This window comes from Salvelinus namaycush, unplaced genomic scaffold (assembly GCF_016432855.1).
Source record: "Salvelinus namaycush isolate Seneca unplaced genomic scaffold, SaNama_1.0 Scaffold761, whole genome shotgun sequence".
Classification (NCBI taxonomy): domain Eukaryota; kingdom Metazoa; phylum Chordata; class Actinopteri; order Salmoniformes; family Salmonidae; genus Salvelinus; species Salvelinus namaycush.
The window spans coordinates 36,048-51,702 of record NW_024061488.1 but is presented as its reverse complement, the minus strand read 5'-3'; positions in this window follow the sequence as shown (position 1 = coordinate 51,702).

Sequence of the window (15,655 nt, the reverse complement as noted above, 5' to 3'; positions counted from 1 at the left end):
CAGTGGGGGCCCCCTGGATATCAGGGCTACAGATTTCGACACCAACAAATTGAGGCTGTTCTGAGGGCAAAAAGGGGGGGGGGGGAAGGTGTTCTTAATGTTTTGTACACTCAGTGTATATATTTTTGGGGGGAGCCCTATACGACAGCTTATGTCGCTTATGCCTGGAGCCTGCCCTGCGTAAAATCTTTCACTCCCAATAACCTTTCTGCTGCTGCTGCTTTTATCTTCTGTGACTTCCTCCATCTGTGCATTAGGCTACAGTTAATTATCATAGAAATGAACACCAAGAAACCAACCTTGCTAAAACACCAACTGTCCGGGTCACTCAGTCCTGGCCTACTACTTACTGGTATCCTCTCATGATCCCTCACCCTTGGCCCATCACCCATGTCACGTTCTGCACTGCTCGAACCCTGGAAACCTTAACCTGTCTCATAGCCAAGGCAGCCAATACCTGTCTCACTCGCACAGGACATTTCTGATCCCCAGCAAAATGGTCTCCCCCCACAATTGCAACAAACTACTTTCTCCTCAGAAATTACACACTCCTTTGTCCCATGCCCTCTTGCACACTTCTCACATCTAGGAATCTCCCTCCTACACACTGCTGCAACATGAGTGGCCATAACCATTGGCACCTGAAACACAGTATGGGGTTCGGAACAAACGGTCTCATGGGATAACTAACATCTCCTAGCATGACTTTATCAGGCAAACACTCAATCAAAATACAAAAGGATAGACATGGTCTCCTCAGTCTCGTCCTCACCACAGGGTCTTCTTCTCACCAAACGGCGTGTATCAGACACCAGGGATCCTCAACTTCAGTTGATCCATCTCCCTACTCAAAGCCATGGAGGGATTATTTAATAAAGCACTGATATTGTATTTGTAATCCAGCTGAGCAAGCTTCACTTCTCTGACATTAACTTTGGCTGTAGCATTTTGGTGTCAATAACAGTTTTTTTTAAATAGCTTCGGTGCGTTTTTAAGATGTAAAGTAGTATATTTTCAAAACTGTAAGTACAAAACTCTAAACTGAGAACACTTGTAATGCCCCCTGTCTTATGTTCAGAACCTTTGATTGTGCATTCATTTGAGGTGAACACATCTTTCACCCCTGAGTCATTCATGAAGAGTTGTCTGTGAAATATCCTGAGAACATCGTTTAGTCAGTATTTAGCTATAACTTGACACGCAGAATTGTTTTTTACAAACCATATTTTTTTGTATCCGATGGCAGATCGTGAGCATGTTGTATGTCAGTCTTACAGTTTCATTATGATTATAACGTACATACATAGAACCATCAGATAAAGGGGTTTTGATGGGGTATTGTAAAGCAGTTGGTTAATGTATTGGTGTAGCATTGGATTAGCACGGTGTGTGCATTCCATTGTTCAAGATCACCTTTTCTATGTAACTTGGCAGCTAATACAGAATCAGCTGTCTCTCTGCTTGACAACATTCAGATAATGTGTGGAATATATATGATTTGGTTTGAAAACTTCTAACATAAATTGATGTATATTGATACATTTATGATGTAAAAATATCGAACGTTACAGTGTTCAGCAGTTATCAAACTATATACGTTAACGAGGCACTCCCATCCATTAATATGCAGATGATACAGTCTCAGCTGGCTCCACCCCGGATTTTATGTTAAACGCTCTACAACAAAGCTTTCTTAGTGTCCAATTAGCTTTCTCTACCCTTAACCTTGTTCTGAACACCTCCAAAACAAAGGTCATGTGGTTTGGTAACCCCACAGGTGTGATTACTACCTCTGAGGGTTTAGAGATTGAGGTAGTCACCTCATACAAGTACTTGGGAGTATGGCTAGACGGTACACTGTCCTTCTCTCAGCACATATCAAAGCTGCAGGCTAAAGTTAAATTTAGACTTGGTTTCCTCTATTGTAATCGCTCCTCTTTCACCCCAGCTGTCAAACTAACCCTGATTCTGATGACGATTGTACCCATGCTAGATTACGGAGACATAATTTATAGATCGGCAGGTAAGGGTGCTCTCGAGCAGCTAGATGTTCTTTACCATTCGGCCATCAGATTTGGCACCAATGCTCCTTTTTGGACACATCACTGCACTCTATACTCCTCTGTAAACTGGTCATCTCTGTAAACCCATCGCAAAACCCACTGGTTGATGCTTATTTATAAAACCCTCTTAGGCCTCACTCCCCCCATCTGAGATTTCTACTGCAGCCCTCATCCTCCACATACAACACCCGTTCTGCCAGTCACATTCTGTTAAAGGTCCCCAAAGCACACACATCCCTGGTTCGCTCCTCTTCTCAGGTCACTGCAGCTAGCGACTGGAACGAGCTGCAACAAACACTCAAACTGGACAGTTTTATCTCCATCTCTTCATTCAAAGACTCAACCATGGACACTCTTACTGACAGTGGTGGCTGCTTTGTGTGATGTATTGTTGTCTCTACCTTCTTGCCCTTTGTGCTGTTGTCTGTGCCCAATAATGTTTGTACCGTGTTTTGTGCTGCTACCATGTTGTGTTCCTACCATGCTGTGTTGCTGCCTTGCTATGTTGTTGTCTTAGGTCTCTCTTTATGCAGTGTTGTCTCTCTTGTTGTTATGTGTGTTTTGTCCTATATTTATATTGTATTTATTTTTTATTTTTAATCCCAGGCCCCCATCCCCCCAGAAGGCCTTTTGCCTTTTGGTTTGTCGTCATTGTAAATAAGAATTTGTTCTTAACTGACTTGCCTAGTTAAATATAATAAATACATAATCCTGGTTCAGTAGTTAATCCATTTTGAGCAGTTTGATTAAGTGATAGTTAAATGTATTATAAGCAAATTACAAGAAAATCATATCAAAAGTAAAATGAATATTGCATTTTGAAAAGTGGATACTGAATATGTATTGAAATTGAAAGAGTGATTTGGTGCAGTGAACAAGTGATATTGTGAATTTGTTTGTTGTACTCAGTCAATTGAAAATGTGCTTGGAGTTTTGAAATGCGAGCCATTTTGATAATCTATTTAGATGTTTAACCTTAGTGTTCTGAAAATGTACAACGTACTTGAGAAAATTGCACTGAAGTGATTAACTTTTTGTCTTTTCTTGAGGATGTCAGTTCCATCAAAGATGTGGCTCCATTGCATTATTCCCTTTCAGCCAGTAGAGGTCGCCCTGAGGCTGATGGAAATTATACTGAAGTATCAAAGGTGGGGGAGTTTTATCAACTGGGAGAGATAATACACAATTTAGATGAAACAACCATTGGTGTATTTGACTGACAGAATCCATACTAAGATTACCCAATTCAAAACATTTGATCAACATTTAGCAGATGTATTGTTCATGTCAAATGATCTCCATCATCACGTTTCTATAAAACAAGGTCTATTTAAGAAAAAAACATAGATCACTGTATTATTTATTGGTTTCCTGAATGTCAGACTGCGATTTTACTTGGTTTTCTGTAAGCAAAATCAAGACAATACTGTCCAGAGAAGTGTTTTAGTAGTTGTGCAGAAGAGCCATGGTCGTGTGTACAGTAGTTCCCCTTTAACAGTGCTCCTGTAAAAGTAAAAGCAGAAGTGAGCCATACAGTGTGTGTATGGTGCATGATGTCTGCTTGACTATTGTGAGAGGACTGACGCTGTGACCTCAAAGACAGAAGCACGGCTCTTCTACAGCCTAGTGAGACGGATGATGATGTGTCATGTGTGGTTTTAACAGGTGCCGTGTAATATCAAAATCAAATAACATTTTATTGGTTACGTACACATATTAGCAGATGTTATTGCAGGTGCAGCATAATGTTTGTGTTCCTAGCTCCAACAGGGCAGTACTACCGAGCTAAATGCTAAATGCTAGTACTACCGAGCTAAATGCTAAATGCTAGTACTACCTAGCTAAATCCTTATCTTTTAATGGAACCTTTATATAACTAGGCAAGTCAGTTAAGAAAAAAATCTTATTTACAATGACGGCCTACCAAAAGGCAAAAGGACTCCTGCGGCGATGGGGGCTGGGATAAAAAATAAATATAAATATAGGACAAAATACACATCACGACAAGAGAGACAACACAACACTATATAAAGAGAGACCTAAGACAACAACATAGCATGGCAGCAACACATGACAACACAGCATGGTAGCAACACAACATGACAACAACATGGTAGCAACGCAACATGGCGGCAGCACAACATGGTAGCACCACAAAACATGGTACAAACATTATTGGGCACAGACAACAGCACAAAGGGCAAGAAGGTAGAGACAACAATGCATCACGTGAAGCAGCCACAACTGTCAGTAAGAGTATCCATGATTGAGTCTTTGAAAGAAGAGATTGAGATAAAACTGTCCAGTTTGAGTGTTTGTTGCAGCTCGTTCCAGTCGCTAGCTGCAGTGAACTGAGAAGAGGAGCGAACCAGGGATGTGTGTGCTTTGGGGACCTTTAACAGAATGTGACTGGCAGAACGGGTGTTGTATGTGGAGGATGAGGGCTGCAGTAGATATCTCAGATGGGGGGAGTGAGGCCTAAGAGGGTTTTATAAATAAGCATCAACCAGTGGGTCTTGCGACAGGTATAAAGAGATTACCAGTTTACAGAGGAATATAGAGTGCAGTGATGTGTCCTAAAATGAGCATTGGTGGCAAATCTGACGGCCGAATGGTAAAGAACATCTAGCTGCTCGAGAGCACCCTTACCTGCCTATGTATAAATTACGTCTCCATAATCTAGCATGGGTAGAATGGTCATCAGAATCAGGGTTAGTTTGACAGCTGTGATGAAAGAGGAGCGATTACAATAGAGGAAACTAAGTCTAGATTTAACTTTAGACTGCAGCTTTGATATGTGCTGAGAGAAGGACAGTGCACCGTCTAGCCATACTCCCAAGTACTTGTATGAGGTGACTACCTCAATCTCTAAACCCTCAGAGGTAGTAATCACACCTGTGGGAGAACCAAACCACATGACCTTTGTTTTGGAGGTGTTCAGAACAAGGTTAAGGGCAGAGAAAGCTAATTGGACACTAAGAAAGCTGTTGTAGAGCGTTTAACATAAAATCCGGGGTGGAGCCAGCTGAGACTGTATCATCTGCATATAAATGGATGAGAGAGCTTCCTACTGCTTGAGCTATGTTATTGATGTAAATTGAGAAGAGCGTGGAGCCTAGGATGGAGAGTTGGGGTACTCCCTTGGTGACAGGCAGTGGCTGAGACAGCAGATGTTCTGACTTTATACACTGCACTCTTTGAGAGAGGTAGTTAGCCAACCAGACCAAAGACCCCTCAGAGACACCAATACTCCTTAACCTGGCCCACAAGAATGGAATGGTCTACCATATCAAAATATTTGGTCAAGTCAACATAAATACCTAACTAAATACCTAACTAAATGCTTGTGTTTCTAGCTACAACAGTGCAATAATACCTAACTAAATGCATGTGTTTCTAGTTCCAACAGTGCAATAATATCTAACTAAATGCTCGTGTTTCTAGCTCCAACAGTGCAATAATATCTAACTAAATGCTCGTGTTTCTAGCTCCAACAGTGCAATAATACCTAACTAAATGCTTGTGTTTCTAGCTCCAACAGTGCAATAATACCTAACAATACAAAACAATACACAATAATCCCCAAAATAAAAAGAAAGGAATTAAGAAATATCAGAAAGAGCAACGTCAGAGTCCAGAATTTAAATATATATGTACGATGATGGTGTGTATAGACAGTATGGACAGTATATGAATAGAAAATGTGTACAGCAGTAGTTGTATAGGATGAACCTTGACTAGAATACAGTATATACATATGAAGTGGGTAAAACAGTATGTAAACATTAAGTGACCAGTGTTCAATAGCTACGTACATAGGGCAGCAGTCTCTAAAACCGGGTGGACACTACATAACTTTAATCTAACATTACTGAGCGTCTCACTTTAAACTACCATCTTTCCTGTAGTTTGTTGTGTTGTTGCCAACGTAGTGGTGGGCACACTAAACGATGTGACACAGACAGGAAGTCACACACTACATGATTATTCACTTGGATGTGATGATTCTTGATACCACGCTGTCTCGTGAAAAACAATGTTGTGATTAGATTGTAACGTGGCTACGATGAGCTGTGGCTCAAAGCAGACTCAGAAACGTTCAGTCAGACATTCACTACATGATTATTCACTTGGTTAACATAGCTACGATGAGCTGTGGCTCAAAGCAGACTCATAGACGTTCAGTCAGACATTCACTACATGATTATTCACTTGGTTAACGTAGCTACGATGAGCTGTGGCTCAAAGCAGACTCATAGACGTTCAGTCAGACATTCACACACTACATGATTATTCACTTGGTTAACATAGCTACGATGAGCTGTGGCTCAAAGCAGACTCATAGACGTTCAGTCAGACATTCACTACATGATTATTCACTTGGTTAACATAGCTACGATGAGCTGTGGCTCAAAGCAGACTCATAGACGTTCAGTCAGACATTCACGCTGTCATTCAGAGTTGAAATATCAATACATGTTGAATTGAATAACATAGATTGAAATATTCAGAGCTGGAAGGATTTTACACTTTAGCTTTGGTTAAAGGCAAGTACAAACTCATACCAGTAGTAGTCATTAGTCCTGCTCTAGTCTATATATTCATACGAGTAGTAGTCATTAGTCCTGCTCTAGTCTATATATTCATACCAGTAGTAGTCATTAGTCCTGCTCTAGTCTATATATTCATACCAGTAGTAGTCATTAGTCCTGCTCTAGTCTATATATTCATACCAGTATTAGTCATTAGTCGTGCTCTAGTCTATATATTCATACTAGTAGTAGTCATTAGTCCTGCTCTAGTCTATATATTCATACTAGTAGTAGTCATTAGTCCTGCTCTAGTCTATATATTCATACCAGTATTAGTAATTAGTCCTGCTCTAGTCTATATATTCATACCAGTATTAGTCATTAGTCCTGCTCTAGTCTATATATTCATACCAGTATTAGTCATTAGTCCTGCTCTAGTCTATATATGCATACTAGTAGTAGTCATTAGTCCTGCTCTAGTCTATATATTCATACCAGTATTAGTCATTAGTCCTGCTCTAGTCTATATATTCATACCAGTATTAGTCATTAGTCCTGCTCTAGTCTATATATTCATACCAGTATTAGTCATTAGTCCTGCTCTAGTCTATATATTCATACCAGTATTAGTCATTAGTCCTGGTCTAGTCTATATATTCATACCAGTAGTAGTCATTAGTCCTGCTCTAGTCTATATATTCATACTAGTAGTAGTCATTAGTCCTGGTCTAGTCTATATATTCATACCAGTATTAGTCATTAGTCCTGCTCTAGTCTATATATTCATACCAGTATTAGTCATTAGTCCTGCTCTAGTCTATATATTCATACCAGTATTAGTCATTAGTCCTGGTCTAGTCTATATATTCATACCAGTAGTAGTCATTAGTCCTGCTCTAGTCTATATATTCATACTAGTATTAGTCATTAGTCCTGGTCTAGTCTATATATATTCATACCAGTATTAGTCATTAGTCCTGCTCTAGTCTATATATTCATACTAGTATTAGTCATTAGTCCTGGTCTAGTCTATATATTCATACTAGTAGTAGTCATTAGTCCTGCTCTAGTCTATATATTCATACCAGTAGTAGTCATTAGTCCTGCTCTAGTCTATATATGCATACTAGTAGTAGTCATTAGTCCTGGTCTAGTCTATATATTCATACCAGTAGTAGTCATTAGTCCTGGTCTAGTCTATATATTCATACTAGTATTAGTCATTAGTCCTGGTCTAGTCTATATATTCATACCAGTATTAGTCATTAGTCCTGCTCTAGTCTATATATTCATACCAGTAGTAGTCATTACATTAGTCCTGCTCTAGTCTATATATTCATACCAGTATTAGTCATTAGTCCTGCTCTAGTCTATATATTCATACTAGTAGTAGTCATTAGTCCTGCTCTAGTCTATATATTCATACCAGTATTAGTCATTAGTCCTGCTCTAGTCTATATATTCATACCAGTATTGGTCACTAGTCCTGCTCTAGTCTATATATTCATACCAGTATTAGTCATTAGTCCTGCTCTAGTCTATATATTCATACCAGTAGTAGTCATTAGTCCTGCTCTAGTCTATATATTCATACCAGTATTAGTCATTAGTCCTGCTCTAGTCTATATATTCATACCAGTAGTAGTCATTAGTCCTGGTCTAGTCTATATATTCATACCAGTATTAGTCATTAGTCGTGCTCTAGTCTATATATTCATACTAGTAGTAGTCATTAGTCCTGCTCTAGTCTATATATTCATACTAGTAGTAGTCATTAGTCCTGCTCTAGTCTATATATTCATACCAGTATTAGTCATTAGTCCTGCTCTAGTCTATATATTCATACCAGTAGTAGTCATTAGTCCTGATCTAGTCTATACATTCATACCAGTAGTAGTCATTAGTCCTGCTCTAGTCTATATATTCATACTAGTAGTAGTCATTAGTCCTGCTCTAGTCTATATATTCATACCAGTATTAGTCATTAGTCCTGCTCTAGTCTATATATTCATACCAGTAGTAGTCATTAGTCCTGATCTAGTCTATACATTCATACCAGTAGTAGTCATTAGTCCTGCTCTAGTCTATATATTCATACCAGTAGTAGTCATTAGTCCTGCTCTAGTCTATATATTCATACCAGTATTAGTCATTAGTCCTGCTCTAGTCTATATATTCATACCAGTAGTAGTCATTAGTCCTGCTCTAGTCTATATATTCATACCAGTAGTAGTCATTAGTCCTGCTCTAGTCTATATATTCATACCAGTAGTAGTCATTAGTCCTGCTCTAGTCTATATATTCATACTAGTATTAGTCATTAGTCCTGCTCTAGTCTATATATTCATACCAGTAGTAGTCATTAGTCCTGCTCTAGTCTATATATTCATACCAGTAGTAGTCATTAGTCCTGCTCTAGTCTATGTATTCATACCAGTAGTAGTCATTAGTCCTGCTCTAGTCTATATATTCATACCAGTAGTAGTCATTAGTCCTGCTCTAGTCTATATATTCATACTAGTATTAGTCATTAGTCCTGCTCTAGTCTATATATTCATACCAGTATTAGTAATTAGTCCTGCTCTAGTCTATATATTCATACCAGTATTAGTCATCAGTCCTGCTCTAGTCTATATATTCATACCAGTATTAGTCATTAGTCCTGCTCTAGTCTATATATTCATACCAGTATTAGTCATCAGTCCTGCTCTAGTCTATATATTCATATTAGTAGTAGTCATTAGTCCTGCTCTAGTCTATATATTCATACCAGTATTAGTAATTAGTCCTGCTCTAGTCTATATATTCATACCAGTAGTAGTCATTAGTCCTGCTCTAGTCTATATATTCATACGAGTAGTAGTCATCAGTCCTGGTCTAGTCTATATATTCATATTAGTAGTAGTCATTAGTCCTGCTCTAGTCTATACATTCATACCAGTAGTAGTCATTAGTCCTGGTCTAGTCTATACATTCATACCAGTATTAGTCATTAGTCCTGGTCTAGTCTATACATTCATACCAGTATTCGTCATCAGTCCTGCTCTAGTCTATATATTCATACCAGTATTAGTCATTAGTCCTGCTCTAGTCTACACATTCTGGTTGATGTGAAACAACGTCATCATCTCACTGGCTTCTTCTCTGACGAGCTCTCATTGGCTGTTGCTGATCACTGTTCTCAAAACGTGTCGTTGCACATCTCACACCTCAAGACCATTCCAGATTTTGTGCCAATAAAATCAAACATGTTTAAAATATCAGGACGTCTGGGACGGCTCAAAGACGAGATCGGTATCCCTCAGATTGTGTCTTTGACCCGCTCAGATCATCAGTGACAGCCGTGCGCCCCAGGTAGGCAACGACATGGGGGATTTTGTCTCAGATCTCAAAAACTTGTCTGGGACAGCTAAATCGTGGCCAAAGTCGTGTCGTGTACACCCGGCTTAATGTGCAGGGTAGAGTACCGGGTGGTAGCCAGCTAATGACAGTGACTAAGTTCAGGGTAGAGTACCGGGTGGTAGCCAGCTAATGACAGTAAATAAGTTCAGGGCAGGGTACCGGGTGGTAGCCAGCTAATGACAGTAACTAAGTTCAGGGCAGGGTACTGAGCGGCAGTCGGCTAGTGACAGTGACTAAGTTCAGGGCAGGGTACTGGGCGGTGGCCGGCTAGTGGTGGTGGCTGTTTAACAGTCTGATGGCCTGGAGATAGAAGCTGTTTCTCAGTCTCTCGGTCCCAGATTTGATGCACCTGTACTGTCTCTGCCTTCTGTCTCTGCCTGGTAGTGGGGTGAACAGGCCGTGGCTCGGGTGGCTGAGGTCCTTGATGATATTCTTGTCTTTCCTGTGACACAGAGTGCTGTATGTGTCCTGAAGGACAGGCAGTGTGACTCGGGTGATGTGTTGGGCTGATCACACCACCCTCTGGAGAGCCCTGCGGTTGCAGATGCTGCAATTGCTATACCAGGCGGTGATACAGCCCGATAGGATGCTCTCAATGGTACATCTGTCTTAGGGGCCAAGCCACATTTCTTCAGCCTCCTGTCTCCTTGTCTGTGATGTGTACGCCGAGGAACTTGAAGCTTTCCACCTTCTCCACCATCAATGTGGATGGGGGCGTGCTTTCTCTGTTGTCTCCTGAAGTCCACGATCATCTCCTTTGTTTTGTTGACGTTGAGTGTGAGGTTATTTTCCTGGCACCATTCCGCCAGGGCCCTCACCTCCTCCCCGTAGGCCGTCTCGTCGTTGTTGGTAATCAAGCCTACCACTGTAGTGTCGTCTGCAAACTTGATGATTGAGTTGGAGGCGTGTGAAGCCACGCAGTCGTGGGTGAACAGGGAGCAGAGGAGAGGGCTAAGCATGCACCCTTGTGGGGCCCCTGTGTTGAGGGTCAGCATAATGTAAGTGTTGTTGCCTACCTTCACCACCTGGGGTTGGCCCGTCAGGACGTCCAGGACCCAGTTGCACAGGGCGGGGTGTGCAGACAGAGACATCTCTTCTGGTTGTTGAGTATTTGATAAAAGGTGTGAATCTTGAAAGTGCTTTCTGATGTCACTGTTTACGTATATATGTGTGTGAAAGGGAGAGGGGGTGGGAGGGTAGGAGAGAGAGAGAGGTTAGATAGGTAGGTGTGTGTGTTGGTGATGTGTTCTGTATCTATCCCTGTGTTTAACAGGACTGTATCCTCTATGGTGCACACTGTAGCTGCTGGCCATGCATTTCCATCTTGTTGGGATCCCAAATGTAAGGTGGGATTCTAGACTGTGATGTCACTGTGTGGGGGTGTATGAGAATACTGGTGGTGGTCGTGGTGTTTGGGGTTTGGTTCGAAATGTGACCTTTGGGCTCTGTTGGCTTGTCATCCACCCCTTTCCACCTCCTCCTCTCCACTTCCTCCTTTCCCCCTCCTCCTCTCACCCACAGCCAAGAGGTATAGCTGCACATTCACATTCTGCAAAGTGGTTCAAAGTCCCTGGCTACCGGGCAAAAACAAGAGGACCACAATGGAAATAGAAAACAAAAACTGTTATCCTTGATGATTTAAAATACCTTGCATCTACATGTGTGGTGGAATTGTGTTTTTACATGATCAAATAAATCAAATCAAATTAAAAAAGTTTTGTTCACACAGTTTCAGCAGCTGAAGACAAAGCCTAACATTACTGCTACACCAAACAATGGGGATCCTAACATTACTGCTACACCAAACAATGGGGACAAAGCCTAACATTACTGCTACACCAAACAATGGGGACAAAGCCTAACATTACTGCTACACCAAACAATGGGGACAAACGCCTAACATTACTGCTACACCAAACAATGACGACTCTAACATTACTGCTACACCAAACAATGGGGATCCTAACATTACTGCTACACCAAACAATGGGGATTCTAACATTACTGCTACACCAAACAATGGGGATCCTAACATTACTGCTACACCAAACAATGGGGATTGTAACATTCCTGCTACACCAAACAATGGGGATTGTAACATTACTGCTACACCAAACAATGACGACTCTAACATTACTGCTACACCAAACAATGGGGATCCTAACATTACTGCTACACCAAACAATGGGGGCTCTAACATTACTGCTACACCAAACAATGGGGACAAAGCCTAACATTACTGCTACACCAAACAATGGGGACAAAGCCTAACATTACTGCTACATCAAACAATGGGGACAAAGCCTAACATTACTGCTACACCAAACAATGGGGACAAAGCCTAACATTACTGCTACACCAAACAATGGGGACAAAGCCTAACATTACTGTTACACCAAACATTGGGGATCCTAACATTACTGTTACACCAAACAATGGGGACAAAGCCTAACATTACTGTTACACCAAACATTGGGGATCCTAACATTACTGCTACACCAAACAATGGGGACAAAGCCTAACATTACTGCTACACCAAACAATGGGGACAAAGCCTAACATTACTGCTACATCAAACAATGGGGACAAAGCCTAACATTACTGCTACACCAAACAATGGGGACAAAGTCTAACATTACTGCTATACCAAACAATGGGGACAAAGCCTACCATTACTGCTACACCAAACAATGGGGACAAAGCCTAACATTACTGCTACACCAAACAATGGGGAGTCTAACATTACTGCTACACCAAACAATGGGGAGTCTAACATTACTGCTACACCAAACAATGGGGACAAAGCCTAACATTACTGCTACACCAAACAATGGGGACAAAGCCTAACATTACTGCTACACCAAACAATGGGGACAAAGCCTAACATTACTGCTATACCAAACAATGGGGACAAACGCCTAACATTACTGCTACACCAAACAATGGGGACAAACGCCTAACATTACTGCTACACCAAACAATGACGACTCTAACATTACTGCTACACCAAACAATGGGGACAAAGCCTAACATTACTGTTACACCAAACAATGGGGACAAAGCTTAACATTACTGGTACACCAAACAATGGGGACAAAGCCTAACATTACTGCTACACCAAACAATTGGGACAAACGCCTAACATTACTGCTACACCAAACAATGGGGACAAACGCCTAACATTACTGCTACACCAAACAATGGGGACAAAGCCTAACATTACTGCTACACCAAACAATGGGGACAAAGCCTAACATTACTGCTACATCAAACAATGGGGACAAACGCCTAACATTACTGCTACACCAAACAATTGGGACAAACGCCTAACATTACTGCTACACCAAACAATGGGGACAAACCCCTAACATTACTGCTACACCAAACAATGGGGACAAGCAGGAAATATAATCTTAATGTTTCAAGCGTGAGCGGCACCTGAGACAAATTGAGAAGACAGAGAAAGTTTAGACATTCCCCTTCTATTCACCATCTCTGTCCCTGTGTGACCATATCTGTCCCCGTGTGACCATCTCTGTCTCTGTGTGACCATCTCTGTCCCCGTGTGACCATCTCTGTCCCCGTGTGACCATCTCTGTCTACATGTGACCATCTCTGTCTACATGTGACCATCTCTGTCCCCGTGTGACCATCTCTGTCTACATGTGACCATCTCTGTCTACATGTGACCATCTCTGTCCCTGTGTGACCATTTCTGTCCCCGTGTGACCATCTCTGTCTCTGTGTGACCATCTCTGTCTCTGTGTGACCATCTCTGTCCCCGTGTGACCATCTCTGTCCCCGTGTGACCATCTCTGTCTCTGTGTGACCATCTCTGTCCCCGTGTGACCATCTCTGTCCCCGTGTAACCATCTCTGTCCCCGTGTAACCATCTCTGTCCCCGTGTGACCATCTCTGTCTCTGTGTGACCATCTCTGCCCCCGTGTGACCATCTCTGTCTCTGTGTGACCATCTCTGTCCCCGTGTGACCATCTCTGTCTCTGTGTGACCATCTCTGTCTCTGTGTGACCATCTCTGTCTCTGTGTGACCATCGCTGTCCCTGTGTGACCATCTCTGTCTCTGTGTGACCATCTCTGTCCCCGTGTGACCATCTCTGTCCCTGTGTGACCATCTCTGTCCCCGTGTGACCATCTCTGTCTCTGTGTGACCATCGCTGTCCCTGTGTGACCATTTCTGTCCCCGTGTGACCATCTCTGTCTCCGTGTAACCATCTCTGTCTCCGTGTGACCATCTCTGTCCCCGTGTGACCATCTCTGTCCCTGTGTGACCATCTCTGTCTCCGTGTGACCATCTCTGTCCCCGTGTGACCATCTCTGTCCCTGTGTGACCATCTCTGTCTCTGTGTGACCATCTCTGTCTCTGTGTGACCATCTCTGTCTCTGTGTGACCATCTCTGTCTCTGTGTAACCATCTCTGTCCCCGTGTGACCATCTCTGTCCCCGTGTGACCATCTCTGTCCCCGTGTGACCATCTCTGTCTCTGTGTGACCATCTCTGTCTCTGTGTGACCATCTCTGTCCCCGTGTGACCATCTCTGTCTCTGTGTGACCATCTCTGTCTCCGTGTGACCATCTCTGTCCCCGTGTGACCATCTCTGTCCCCGTGTGACCATCTCTGTCCCCGTGTGACCATCTCTGTCCCCGTGTGACCATCTCTGTCCCTGTGTGACCATCTCTGTCCCCGTGTGACCATCTCTGTCTCTGTGTGACCATCTCTGTCCCCGTGTGACCATCTCTGTCCCCGTGTGACCATCTCTGTCTCTGTGTGACCATCTCTGTCTCCGTGTGACCATCTCTGTCCCCGTGTGACCATCTCTGTCCCCGTGTGACCATCTCTGTCCCTGTGTGACCATTGCTTAATGACAGTGAAGGCCTAGATTCAATATGCAGTGCGGAGGATCTGCGCTAACACGTTAAATGTAAAGGAAATGTTCCCACGTTCCTGCATCCAGGAGATTTTTCTCCTTTTTCAAAGGTTGTATGTGACTCAGTTCCTATACAGTTCCTGCCCAGAGAAATTATTGTGTTCCTGTGACGTTGCGTCATGTTATTTGCCGGGCAGCACATCTGAGTGGCTTGAGGCTTCTATGGGTACTTTCCATCTAAGTCCCTCAACGTGTGTGATTTTGTGGTTTTTGTGTGTGTGTGTGTGTGTGTGTGTGTGTGTGTGTGTGTGTGTGTGTGTGTGTGTGTGTGTGTGAGAGAGAGCTATGTGTGTGTGTGTGTGTGTGTGTGTGTGTGTGTGTGTGTGTGTGTGTGTGTGTGTGTGTGTGTGTGTGTGTGTGTGTGTGTGTGTGTGTGTGTGTGTGTGTGTGTGTGTGTGTGAGCACGCGTATGTGTGTGACTCAAGGCGTGTTGTTGACATGAACCTGTTTGCCCGTCAGAAGAGGAAGTCAAATGTTTGACTGCGTTGCAAAACACATAATGCCTCTCAATGGAAAGCCACACCGAGGGCCAGTTCTCTGACTAATTATTATTCTGATTGTCTGGGTGTGTTAATCAAACAGAATTTTCATTATGTTTTAATCAATAAAAAAAAGTATTTTAGTTTATCCATGTTTTCTAATACAATGCATTCTTATGATGTTATAGCTAATGTACCGTTAAAGTTATATCAGGTCAGACCGATAAACAATAA